The sequence below is a fragment of the Drosophila yakuba genome, chromosome 3L (assembly GCF_016746365.2).
Source record: "Drosophila yakuba strain Tai18E2 chromosome 3L, Prin_Dyak_Tai18E2_2.1, whole genome shotgun sequence".
Lineage (NCBI taxonomy): Eukaryota > Metazoa > Arthropoda > Insecta > Diptera > Drosophilidae > Drosophila > Drosophila yakuba.
In genome coordinates this window covers 20,784,380-20,798,552 of record NC_052529.2, presented here as the reverse complement: position 1 = coordinate 20,798,552, position 14,173 = coordinate 20,784,380, and the positions used below count along the sequence as shown (strand labels likewise).

Below are 14,173 nucleotides of genomic sequence, written 5' to 3'. Positions count from 1 at the left end.
GTCAGAACGATTGTTTTCTTTTTTATTCATTTTTTTCGCGAAGCTTTTTGATCCAAGCTCAAAATTACAAAAAACAAGCCGTAGACAATTACGCCTTTTATGTTTCCCTGATGCTTTAGAAAAGGTATTGACATCAAATAAAAATTAAAAAGTGGCTTAATTTTTATTTGGGTATATTTAGCTTATAAAGCACAAGCCAAAAAAGTGTAGCTTGCTTTTCAGGGACATCCACATTTTTCCGCACTTTTGGACCCTTTTAGTTAGTCATGTATAACATGATAATGTGACCAAAATAACTCCATATGAATGCCAGTAGAATTCTTTACAATCCACCAAACCTACAGGTTCCTAACAATATAAAGAGATCTAAAAAATACCAACAGCTGCTGATAAAACCAAGCCATCGTAGAACTTTAAATTCCCCTACGAGATTCAATTTATTTTCGATTTGCGATTATTTGTTATTCGCCTCGGTGGCACAATCAGTTCAAGGACAGTTCCACACCCACAGAGACAGCCATTTAAATCCGCTGGCTGCTATCAATCATCAACAAGTTAACCCCACAAGAGGAGACCCCAACAAACCCGTGGCACAAAAACTGTCGCACAATGAAACATTATCTCACCACACAGAAACCCGCACGTGGAGAGTCTCGGAAAAAGGGTTCAAAGGCCCCTATGAATGGACTGAGATGGTGCTGTTGGGCCTTAAATGGGCCACCATTAGTTAGATTATCGAGCCCAAATGTGCAATTTGATTTCATCGTCCTTCGAGACGCTTTCAGCGAGCGAGAGCCCATGTGAGAGGGCCATTTCTAATTAGAAGTTTGGGGAAAAGGGACTCCAATCCAATAATGAGAAGTGACGGACGAGCCTTTAAATTTACGCCTCAACGGGTAACTGAAAGTTGACCGGCGATGCGGGACGGGACAGGAGGAGACAGGACCCTGTCAAATGTGTATGACAAATGAATGCCCATCTTGGCCCGGTCATAGGAGCTCCATCGCCGCAAGGACACTCCGTGCAACAGGACGAAGGATTGGCCTTTTCAGGACGGAGTCTTGCGATGCCGACAGCTCATGACGGGCGAGCCGATTGTATAGCCAATGGCCGCAAATAGTACGCCAAATGTAAAATAACAGCTAGAACAAAAGTAGTATTCGCACATCTAATACAACTGTGCTTAAATTGAGGTTATTATGATTTTTAAGCTAACATAAATTAGTTGCGGCCGTCCTGTTGTTCTGATGGGTATTTTGAATTAAATATATTGGTAATCGGGTGAGATTACCTCCATTCAACCCACCTTCCAGAATATTGAAATTACAGGTTTTTTATTTCTCCCACTGCTCGGATTTACGAACTGAAACAGTTTTCAGAACGTTCTCCTTCTCTATGGCACTCTGCAATCAAATTAGAACACAAACGAAATCTCCCCTTCATTTCACAAACATTTTCCACCTCTATCTCCTGGGTCGGAAAATCCGTGATTCGAATTGAAATCGAGCATCAATGCCCAAATACAACCAGCATGAAATTTGTTGAATGAAAGTGAACAGAGTTCGCCAACAATAACAGTTTCATGGGAAGCAATCAGGGAAAACAAATGATGCTTAAACTTCAATTTGTCCATGATAAAAATTCAAATAGAAAAATAAACAAATGGATGAGACCATTATTTACTTATATTCCTCACCTCGTCAATAATTGCTGATTAGTGGTGTTGAATGATGTATTTACTTTCTTAGACATTTAAAAGCGTTCAGTATGAACTGTCATGTCTCACCGAACCATCATACCCTTGAACTTTTAAAGTGAGGGGCAAATAATCCTAGTTAACGTCATTGTTGAGGTAATGGAAGAACAAAAATGGTAATCGAAAAATCTAGCGAAAAAGTGAAAGAAAAACCCATTTTCGCTTTTCCCAGAAAAAATATACATTTGTTTTAAATTCTTTGATGACCATAATGTGCTGAGTCATTCGTATGACACTTTTTTGGCTTGAATAAATTAAAGGTTGAATAACGATGTTCATTTCTCTCTTTATTATTCGAGAGTCCTGAGTAAAATCCCAAATGTAGAAGCGACTAAGTCCATTCTGCTTAACGTTCTCTATTTTGGAATGAATTTTAATCCGTCTTAAGTCTCTTCATTATTATTTTCATTGCTGAAATATGATGACATTTTAAATCGCACAAATTCACTTACAATTTTCTCTTGAAGGCAAATTACGCATACCAACAGCTTGTCTTTATATATATTTAAATATAAATGAAAAGACAAATCAAGAAAATACACTGCTTTGAAATAAAATGAATTTCACATGAAATTTGAAGCCATTTGTTAGGGCTTCGAAGTGAAATTAGTCTCCTAACTTACTTTCTCATTGTTGTTAATTATCCATCCAACCCACTGACACTGCACACATCAAAATGAGTTTCTCAGTGGAAAAGTGTTTCCATTTAAGATCATTCTTCGCCTGGTTGAGTTGGAAAGAGGACGAGAATGTGGCAGCATTGTCAGCACATGTGTTACAAACCGAAATTTCACTTTCAAAGAGACCAAAAGCGACACTGATGATGATGAGGCCGGGTTATGGAAAAGGGGAGCTGTGCGATGCCTTAGTTGCAGCTCCAACTGAAACTTCATCCCCTCGGTAGCCCCTGAGCTCATTCCATTATGAGGCGCCGTTTTGCTGTCCGTAAAAGGAGACAACCCATGACGGCAGCTTTGGCATTTAACAAGCAAGGCACAGCCCAAACGAAGCCACAAAGAGAAAGACACAACTGCACTGCAAACAATTCATGGGCAAAAGAGCTCAACAGCAGTGGAAATCCATTTACTAGCAATGTTGATGTACATCAAGATAGTTCAGGGCTGTCTTTCCCAAGTATAAGGAGATAGTACTCTTAAGATTTCTGAAACTTTTGTACTATCATGATCATTGTAGATTGACTTCTTCTATAGTGATCAAGAACATAAATCGACACTTCACAGAAGCCAAAGCCATATATGCATTTTTAGAATAGCTTATTTTCGAAGTGTAGAGAGAAAAGCGCGATAAGGATAGGAGAGGCGTTACGACTGGTCCTAACCATTACTGGGCAGCGCGTCCGAGCTGCAGCTTTGGGTCGTGTGAAAGTGAAGGCCTTGCAGCGACTTCTGAGGTCGTTGCCAAAAATTGTGCTGAGTTGAACTCTGCCGCGAAGTGAAACATTTATGAGCGGTGGAGCTTTGAGGAGTTATGAGTGGCGGAGGAGCCTGCAATCTGTGCTGGCGCTGCAGGTCGGCATCGCTGCGGCCATCTCTGTCTCCGCTCGGACCCTCTCGCTTCCTCTCGGATTGTCATGCAAAGCAGACTGGGGAGCTGCCACAGTGTTGGTGCTGCCAAAAAACTGGATTTTCTAAAAATAGACCGTGGGGAAATACTTGAATACGCGCCACATGTGCAACGGCCGCCAAAAGGCACAAAATACAACAGCAAAAGCAAAAAAGCCCAACAACTCAAGTCAAGCCGAGCTGCAGAGCTCTCGACTTTGCCGACTTTAGCTCGGAAGCTCATCTCGTGTTAGGAGATGTACCCATTCCTCATGCACATCGTCATCCATTTTCTCCCAAAAAACGGGTTGAGTGCCAACAGGAAACAGAATTTCCGATTCGCCCGAAAGTAGTTACTAAGGGGGAATCCATTCAGTTGGCAAATAAAATGCTACAATGCCTTTCGGCCATGAATTCTTGGGATTCTACAAAATCTGTAAATGAAAAACGAATGAAAATCAAATCGCTTGTATGTCAGTAAAATGAACACCAGCTTGTCTTGACTAATGTTCAGCATCATCATTTTGAATCCAAATGCTCTGCAATTTTCAAAGGACCTTTTTTACGATAGTCATCGCCCTATAATAAGTTTGACAAAGACTATTTGCCAGTCAACTATCACTTTATAAATTTAATTTTTGTTTCTCATTTATTTTTGAATGCAAAAACCTAATAGAACCACCCAGACCGCATCTGCTGAGAGTCCCCAACTAATATTCTGGCTAAATTGGAGCTCCTCCATTCCTAATCAATGCAGCAAAAAGTTCCCCTATCAAGATTATCCAGTTTCAACGCCTCTCTTCCATTTCGCCTTGCCGCCTATTAGAAATGTTTTCTATTTCATCGATGCCTTCACAGGCTCTCAAGAGTATTTCCTAGCCAATTCGTCGCGACGTGGCCTCGGCGTCACATCTGGATAGATGCACTTGAAAAAATTGAAAATAATCGTAATAGCGCATTTCTCTGCCAACTGAAGGAAATAGCATAAGATTTTTTGAAGAGAATGAATAATTATCCAAATTGAATTAAAGAGATACCTCGCCTACGTTGCAAGACTTTCAACTCCATTTCAATCAAATCCTTAATGGTAAAATCTGTTAGGTATTTCAATTGTTTTTGTATTTTATTCGAGTCCATTCGAGTTTTTATGAATCGAAGTATACGTTTTTAGGAGTGTGCTCTCCACTTGCTCCTCAGCAGTCCTTGCCATCTTGTCCAGTTTGCATTTGTTTGGGTGACAGGGTGGCTGCCTGACTATCTGGGTATCTGGCTGGCTGGATGGACTGGCTCCAACTACTTGGGGCTGGGTTGTCTTGATGGGTTTAACAATTTAACAAGTTCCATGCAAGTTGCTGCTGCTGTTGCTGGTGCTGGTGCTGGTGCTGCCTCTGTGTCTGCCATTGCACGCAAAGTGGTTTAACTGGTATTATTATTATTATTTTTGTTAACTATAGTGGCCAGTTATATGGCTCATTCCCGCCCAGCTCATTCTCTGCTCTCTGGCCAGCAGAGTCAGCATTCCAAGTCCGCCAAACCCACCAAAACCAATTTCAAATCTTTTCCCCCTCAAGCTGTGTGCAATGTGGCGTATACGTAATAATTTCTTGAGCATTGGTGAGGAAACGCTGTTCATTAATATTATTCTTCTCCTTTTAGAAATTAAGCCATTATGTAAAGCGACAGTTCCTGTCTGAAAAATACGTATGAAGTGCGGGGTGCAGCGCGATAAGAGTCAAGGGTAAGTATGAGTACATTCCTCAAGTTGCAGCTGTCAAAATGGTTGAATGAATGTTGAGTTCACCCGAGGGAAACTCGAGGATTGAATTGGTGGATATTGAGGAGAAATTGCTGTGGGTAAATTGGAAATTCACTAATCAGTCTGAATTACTAAGCAAACCAATCGAAAATATTTCTAGAATTAAATTCAATGTTATACAGCAACAGGTATGATTAACACTGTGGGTCAGAAGTCCACCTACACTAAGGTGACATAAAATATATGTGCTATACAATCTGAAATGCTTAAGAACCAACAGATTAGAGGCGCTCATAAAACAGTAATTTTTTCATTATTTATATATCATTCTAAGAGTTAAAAACACTAGAAACGTAAATCAGTTTAGTTTGATTTGTAGCAGAGATCTCCTCGTGTTATCAAGTCAGTAGTCAGCGGCAAAACACAAGCCTCGGAAAGAAGAAAATAACATAAAACTGGAACGATCGTTGCAGACTATACGATTCTCCATATATTCCTCACTCTTACTCTCCCGCTTTATTCACCTCCTCGGGGCCCTGAGCTCAACGCCAAGGCCATTTATAAATACTCCAAGCTAAAAATAACATTTGTTGTTGTACGCCTTGCCATATATACATATGCGTGATTGTTGTTCTTTTTAAGCAAACAGCAACAAAACAGCAACAAAACAGCCACCAAACAGCAGCGATTAATGGCAGAGCGATATGCAAACAGCAAATGGCAACGGCGACTCGTTCTGAACCCAAGTCGAGCCAAGTCAAGCCAAAGCGATATCCAATGCACAAAGCCAAAGATCCCAAAACGAGCAGAAGATTGGGAACTTAAGACTCGCAGCTGATATGGCTCGATGTTTTATTAATAAGTTTAGTGTCTACACATGCCAAAGCTCCGGCTGTGCGAGCGACTAAAAAAAGATTCGTAGCCCACATTTGATGGACTGCGCGTATTACTACATACATATGTATGTATATAGCAGCTCTACAAGCACTCCAGACCCGGCATTATCTCGACCCAGGTTCTATTCGTTTTATTTTGGGGTGTTGGCTGATAACACGACCAGCTGCCTTCCCCACGTCCTCCGCCACTTGGTCGGAATATTTTTGCACATAAAATATTATTAATAGTATGTACACTACACATACAACATACAATCGAGAAGGTACTACTACTTCGAGACGATAAAAGTCGTCCCCTGAGCGTCTTTAATTCCCATTATCATAATCATGGCAATTCACTTTTGCTCTTTTCGGCGCCTCCAAATATCGATTCCATGCACCTTTATTCCACACACTCAATCACACACACGTGTGTGCGCATTAATAAATACGAAATTTATGGTTTTATGGTTTCCCCGAATATAACTGTTCAGTTGACTACGTATGAAAATTTGATTCGAGCCTCAAATGAATATATTTCGATAAATGAACAGCAAATTTGTTTTGCAAAAAAGCTGGGTGAGGAAAATGCAAATAAAAAAAATTCCGAAATAGGTGCAGCGTCATTATTACATTTAGATTGGAGTTGGGGGTTATGGGACGAGTGTGTTTTCGCCTTTTTTTGGTCGTTGTTTTGCCACTTGGCAGACGTGAAAGCACAATTAATGGCATAACTAAACCAATCTCACAAGGTGCAACGAAAAATCTCGCTAAAGTCCTTCATTTCTCATAATATATGATATGCAGAAAACACCTCTTGACAACCGCACAAACCGCAATTAAAATTCTGCTTTTGAGGACCTGGCAAATTGGGAATTCATGGCAAGGCGTCATCAACCGAGAATCGAAACTGAAAAGGGAAGTCCTTTAACGGCAAATAGTTTTCGCCGAACAATTTGCAGTTTTAAAGCTGCAAAAAGAAGGCCAAACGAAGAGGGCTTAAAAGAAAACGCAGTAGACGGCTTATCCTTGTTTGGCGCCGTGCAATTCGTTTGATTCCTAATTGATCGGAATTAAAATAATTGGTCGGCAAGTGGCGCCAGCAAAGTGCTAAAAACCCACCTCCAGTTCGTTGTCGGCCGTTGTCTATTTATTTTGTTATTAAATAATAAGACACAAATTAATGCAATTTGTTTGCTCAACCCAACGAAACAGAGGCGGTCTCAAGGCAGGCGGTCTTTCAATTAACCCCCCAAGAAGAATTGCCGGCCAAAAGTGACACGAAAAAAGAAACAAGACTGGCGGGAAGACAAAAAGCTACTTCTATTTTCTGATTAGTCATTGTCATCGTCTGGCCACGCGACAACCGAAAAGTAGAAAGCGAAAACGCATTAATTAAGCAGTTAGGGCCTTCGAAGATTACAATCGGCGCATAAAAAATACCCGAGGAAAGAAGCTCATCTACAAACGTGCCCAGCCCAACTGGCGGCACCTAACCACTCAGTCCAGCGATGGCCATTGACTTCCAGGTCACAAGATAACAATGCCCAAACTCCAAACCTCAAAAACCTCAAATTTGACACTACATGATAAATGGGTTTCTGCTTTTTTCAGCTTTTTCAGCTGCTAGTTTTTATTGATGCCCCCAGCTACAGCTACCTGACCAAACTGGATGTGGTTGTTTTCGATTTGTTTTGTCTTCGCTTTTCTTTTCTGTCAGATTCAATTAATTGGCATTTACTTAAATTATCCAATGATGACGGCCAATCAAATACTCTTTAAGTGTAATTGGATTTTTGTCGGCTTTTCTAATAGAGTTCGATTATACTTAAGTGGCACTCTTTTTTCTTGAAAAAGATACTCTCTGCTTACTCCCAAGGGGTTTTTTTTGTTTTAACAATTTATGTAACAATAAGTGATCTGACAAACCGTTTTATTTAAATTAAATGCTTATCCCAATGCTCTCTGTGAATTAAAATTAGAAAATGGCAGAGTCACTCAAAAGAAAGAGGGCTCGATTCTAAGAAAAAACTTAAACCTATGTGGGGAATCACACGGAGTCGGATATAGAGCAACTATTTGGTCATTGGGGATTTTTTCCGAATCCTAATCCATCCAGAATTTCTATTTTAAGGCTTGTAGCACTCATATGATCACGGTTGAATGAAATGATTTACTTTTCGTTTTAAAATTAACACCACATAAAAAGTATAATTGAACGTTTAGGTCACAGAATTTTGGTATTTTCTTTAAATTTAAAAATTTTGATATAATCAATAAATCAAGTTTGAAATTATTATTCCACTAGAAAACCTAGTTAACAAAAAATCCGTTTGTAAATTTAAATGTCGCTAGAGTCAACCATGTTTGCATTGATTTGTCGTATTACTTAGCCCATTCGACCGAAGAAAGATCTGTACCCCAACCCACTCTCAATTGACTCTTCTTGAGCTAATTCGATTGAGCTAATTCGACTCCAGTAATTTTCATTGACTGATAGAGCCCATTGAACTTGTAACCGCCAAAGCATCCCTCCGCCGCCAATCAATGTCAGTTAGCATACGTTTTTGACGAAATGTCGGAGCAGCCAAGTCGTCGCCTCCATTCCATTTCATTGATTGATGGACTCGCCGGCTTTCGGCGTGGGCTTACACATATTTTTAGGCTAATTACCCGGCGCCTCCGACTCCAATCAAGAGCTATCACATTCGCCATATCGCCGTTCCCGCAACCACTCACGTAAATTATTGGAAGGCGAAGAGAATTACTTGTCGTTTACCTAAGTAGTACGTAAGTACAACCGAATCACTTGATAAGAACTCAAGATAACCAAATGATTTCGTCGGCAAACAAAAACAAATAATTGACTGAGGGCGAAACAAAATCGAGTTGAACAATATAATCACTTGAAAATGTCAGTTATAAGACCACTCAGCCCGCTCTATAGAACCAGAAAAAAACGATCCATCGTCTTAGAATCGAATTTCAAGTGTTGCCATAGACGTTTAATTGCCGCTTAACAAATTTATTCTCCTTTTGCTTTGTTTTCCTTTCGGCTTTGGATCCGTGAATAATGACAGTTAAAGCTTGTATTCATTTCACGAGATTTCGGGTTTTTTTTTTTTGTCGAATTAATCGACGACGAAACTAAATCGAAACGGTAGACGATAGAGAATGAATTTTGTTTATTTTTCGATTTTTCAATGGTTTTTTTGTTAGACTTCAACGGCTGCCGGTTGTATGGAAATTGGGCGCCCTTGGCTGACTTCCGCGTTACGATGAAAGTGAGTAGATAACTGAAGGAAAACAAGAGCTATTGACTCGACTATATGACTTCCCATTCATATTTTTCAGTTTTGTTGTGATTCCGGATTCTGATTGAATTTTCAATAAAAAAGAAATAGTGTTCATCGACTTTATAATCAAATTCATTTAGATACCTTTTACTCGGCTGAAGAAAGAGTGGGGGAGATGGTGACAGTTTTACAAAACTTCATACCTTCGAGATCCCTACGTTCATACGGACAGACCGGCGGAATCGCAAACGGGCATGGCATACTTTACAGGGTTATAAGCGCTTTAGATTTATATACTTATATGTGGCTGAAAAGGGTATTCGTTCCTGTTGCTAGACTGCAGAAAGCCATTTTACTCCACAAATAACCTTGATCATTTATTATATCAATAAAAATCCTAGCCGGTTAATGAAACACAGAACTATAATTAGAAAATCCACAAACGACTAACCAAAGCAAGTAGTCAAAGACCATTAAGCACAATTTAAATATTGACCAGATGTCATAGCAAGTTAAATTTAATTAAACACTGTACAAAGTTCTCGTCTATTTTTAGGCTGCTCAGATTTGACTGTTTGCCTAGACTAATCCGAGAGGTATAGGTCTGCTAACACCTTCGGCTTATTCAGAAGTCTGTATTTCGGGCTTTATCCCCACACACGCCTCCATGCTAATGAATAAAAGTAGCTGGAATATACGGGAACGACGGTTTTTTAACGGTTTTATGATTATATGATTTTTTATATATACGTATACACGACCCTATAACCAGTTTGTTTGATATTTCTAAATATTTCTCAACTAATAATCCAACCACCAGTTACCTTCCTAGAAAATTGAGGACACAGTAAGGTGCATAGCCTTGAACAGAAATCTCACCCCCACCCTTGCGATCATCCTTATGACTGCTTGTGCGCGCAGGTACACCCCTTCCAAGATTGCTTGTGCGCACCCCCTTCCAAGATTGCTTGTGCGCGAAGAAGTGCAATTGTAATTTTGAGAGTTTTTATGAAAAGTCGTATTTTTAATTTCAGAATCGTGAAAAGCATACCATTGGAAAGGGCTTGAAAAATCCTTTCCAATGATACCCAATTTTTTTTTTTTTTTTTTTAGAGAGGGATCCCCATAGCATATACCGAATCGGCGGTTTTGGCCTGTTTTCGGGTAGTAGTGGGAATATACGGGAGCGGCGGTTCGGGAGCGGCGGTACTTAGCGGAGACACGAACCTGTGATTAGTCAAGACGCATTTAGTTGGATAAATGCAATTCTTATTGGAACATTCTTGTTAGAACACTTATTAGGTTTCAGAAAAATCCTGTTAGAAGGTTTGTGTATAAACGGTGTAATAGGAAAAATGAGCTAGAGAGATCCCTTTTGGGGTTGAGTGTAATTTTACGTATTGATTTTACTTCGTCGAGTAGATATTTATGTATAGAAGAGTTGCTTATAATTTTAAATAGGTTTGAGAGATAACTTTACATTTGTGTTCCTCAGCGCCAAACGGGGAGACTGCTGTGAAGACGCTCGCTCCCGTATATTCCCACTACTACCCGAAAACAGGCCAAAACCGCCGATTCGGTATATGCTATGGGGATCCCTCTCTAAAAAAAAAAAAAAAAAAATTGGGTATCATTGGAAAGGATTTTTCAAGCCCTTTCCAATGGTATGCTTTTCACGATTCTGAAATTAAAAATACGACTTTTCATAAAAACTCTCAAAATTACAATTGCACTTCTTCGCGCACAAGCAATCTTGGAAGGGGGTGCGCACAAGCAATCTTGGAAGGGGTGTACCTGCGCGCACAAGCAGTCATAAGGATGATCGCAAGGGTGGGGGTGAGATTTCTGTTCAAGGCTATGCACCTTACTGTGTCCTCAATTTTCTAGGAAGGTAACTGGTGGTTGAATTATTTGTTGAGAAATATTTAGAAAATTCAAACAAACTGGTTATAGGGTCGTGTATACGTATATATAAAAAATCATATAATCATAAAACCGTTAAAAAACCGTCGTTCCCGTATATTCCAGCTACTTTCAGCTAAAAGCTATGGAGCCGTTGAGAAGAAAATCTAAACAATCTGAAGTCATAGCGACTTTCAGCTTAAGGCTACCCACGTTTTAAATGTATGCCTTGCAAAATGTTACTTATAAAGTAACAATGACTAGTAGTCACCAATAATTTCATGATCCCTGACTGCGGTTATCCGAAATAATTCCCTACAGAGATATGTATTTCAAATTATCTGTGATCTGTCTCCATTTTCATTATGCTAGGAGACCCCATAAAATCAAATATTTATGACTCTTTGAACCTATTATCGAGAAAGTCAAGCGGCTATTTACCTGCATCCAAACCCATAGCTCGCCCTCCTTTTCTGACTTCCCCATTGCAGTCTGTGCAGTCTGCAGTCTGTGAAGGCTCCTTAAATCGAGAACCAATCAGGTGGATTCTAAGAGTAGACACCCCCTGTAGATGTCAAACTCTCTAATACTCGTGTATAAAAATGGATCCCCTTAAATTGCTCAGGATCAGTTCTTATAATACCTCAGCACTGCATACCAATGGATCTTACTGTAGAGTTTGTTGACTCAGTAAATGGAATAAATGTTCCATTAACTCAAGACTCTGATGTCGAAATAATTGAAGGCTCGAAGGAAGGCTATGTGGAGGCTATCGACACAGAGGATTCGATAGATCGCTTCTTAAGAGGAGTATTTGCTCCTTCTATGTCATCTACCCCCACTACACAAATTGGAAGTGAATTTGCGTCTCTTGAGTGGAGCGATTTTCCTTTTGGAGCGGCAACGCAGGACGTTTTAAATGACCTTATACGAGGCAATGGAGACGATCAAGAAATGCAATGTGCACAGCATTTCGATATGGATATACTGCACACAGATCCTATAATATATGAGTTTCCTGATGATGATCATATTTTTGATCAGGTCATCGAGCCAAGTCAACCCAACATGTATTTACGAATAATGAAGGATGAAGATGATCATTCATTACTAGACGTTTTATTTGATCTAGGTTTTTAATTTGTCTATATTATACAGAAATTTATTAAATAAAACTATTTTACAAAATTAAATTCTTAAACTTGTTTTATCTTTATTTGATAACTTTCCGTTGATTTACGCATACTCTTTAATTCTGCATCGTGCATCAGCAAGAGATGAACATTGTAATTATATCGCAACCAGAATTTTCGTTCATTGGGACAGAAAAAGCAACAATAATAAGAAGATTTTGATTTTTGATAGCTGAAGTTATGCACTTTTAAGGTATGTTTTTTTAAACCGCTGCGTGAAGCAAACGATTTTGTTTCCGAACACAACTCACAATACAACTTTGTCATTCTGAGAATAAAAATTGAATCTGAGTTTTCGAGAAAAGTGCTGTCTTATATTAGGTTTGTAGTAACCTTTTATTTCATATGAAGTTATATATTTATACAAAATGAGATAGATATACTCAAGTATATAAAAATATTCTACATAGGCTTAACTGAGTTTATGTATATAAAGAGCATAACAGATATATTGGTATCTCTTTCACGTAGTATTTTGTTCTTGTAATATATATATATATATATATATGTAGTGCTGAACAGTATAAAAGTCTCGTAATTGTAAGTAAATGCATTAGTATAATACGAATAGTTACAAGAGCATAACGAATCAAATCTCACGTTGGTCAGAAATGGTATGCATATAGGACATTAATAAATAAATCCTGTTTAAATTTTATTGAATTTCTAGGATTTCCTAGAGACTCTGAATGAATCGAAGCCTGTGATTGGTTATACAAAAACTGAAGATCTATGTATTGGATTTGAGTATAAGATCACTGGTTGTAAGCTGAAAAAGACACCTTATGGAACTAAGGTAGCTCTTTATTTAGCAGACAAGAACGAAAAAGATGTTTGGATTTTTCTACCTAAGAGTTATGTAAACAAATTCTGTACTAAGACACCTTTTAGGAAATTAAATGAGAATGGTATTACCCATATGGTATATAAGGGGAAGGATGTAAATAGATATAGTTCTGCACGAATTGAATTTTTATCAGTAAATAAATAAGTAAATGAAATTTTCCAATATAAAGGCTTGAGTTTTCTAAATCCAACATCAGTCTTTAAAAACCTTAAAAGAACCATAACGATAATGGACTCCAAACAAATTGAGCTCTTCTTGATGCAGTTCGAAGACATGATATTTGAGGAGCACGTAACGCAGCTTTTATATTTGAAGAGCACTCTGGAGGACTTAGAGGATAAAGAACTGATCCATTCTAAATATGGATTCCACTACAAGCTTTGTCCCTGGAGTGATGATGACGCTTCGGAAGGACCCGATACGTGCCAGTGTCATAGGCTTCCAATTTTAAGAGACGAGGCCTTCAATATTATGTTAAAATATTATAAGCTAAATAAACGACTTAACAAATAAACTACATTGATTTTCTTAAATATCTTGCATTTTATTTTTTAAAATTAGACTTAAACATTTTAAGTATTAATTTATCGTTATATGAAAAGTCATTTCTCTTAAAATTTGTTAATAAATATTTTAGCGTTTTCTTTTTACATTTAAAAAGACCATACATTATGCAATAATGACCACACGTATTAGAAAAATATCCTTGTAGTTGTTGCTTGTTATAGCAATATTTATTTGCGTTAGATTTTAAAAATGTCACGAATTCCTTGTTTTGGGGCAATTGTCCATAGGAATCAAAAAATTCTGCTGATTTGCGACTTTCGAAATAGAATGCAATCCAATGAGTTCCTGGTTGATCTGATGTGTCGGTGTTTGCAATAATTAAAGCCGGATACTTTGAAATAGTTTTTGGAAGCTGGTCTGAAGGGAAAACTCCTTTAAAAATTGATTTTGTGTATATATGTTTTGTAAGCAAATCGTGA

The 14,173-nt window shown here is 38.4% G+C and overlaps 1 protein-coding gene and 1 long non-coding RNA gene across 5 annotated transcripts in view; one reads left to right on the top strand and one right to left on the bottom strand.

Annotated features, from left to right (window-relative positions):
• LOC6534902 (receptor-type guanylate cyclase Gyc76C) overlaps positions 1-14,173 on the bottom strand; it is a 55,737-nt gene that overhangs the window by 13,324 nt on the left and 28,240 nt on the right. The gene's annotated exons all lie outside the window — the stretch shown is intronic.
• On the top strand, positions 1,910-9,655 carry LOC120321609. The gene is made up of 2 exons (XR_005561325.2): positions 1,910-9,109; positions 9,169-9,655. It is a non-coding gene; the product is annotated as an uncharacterized LOC120321609 (long non-coding RNA).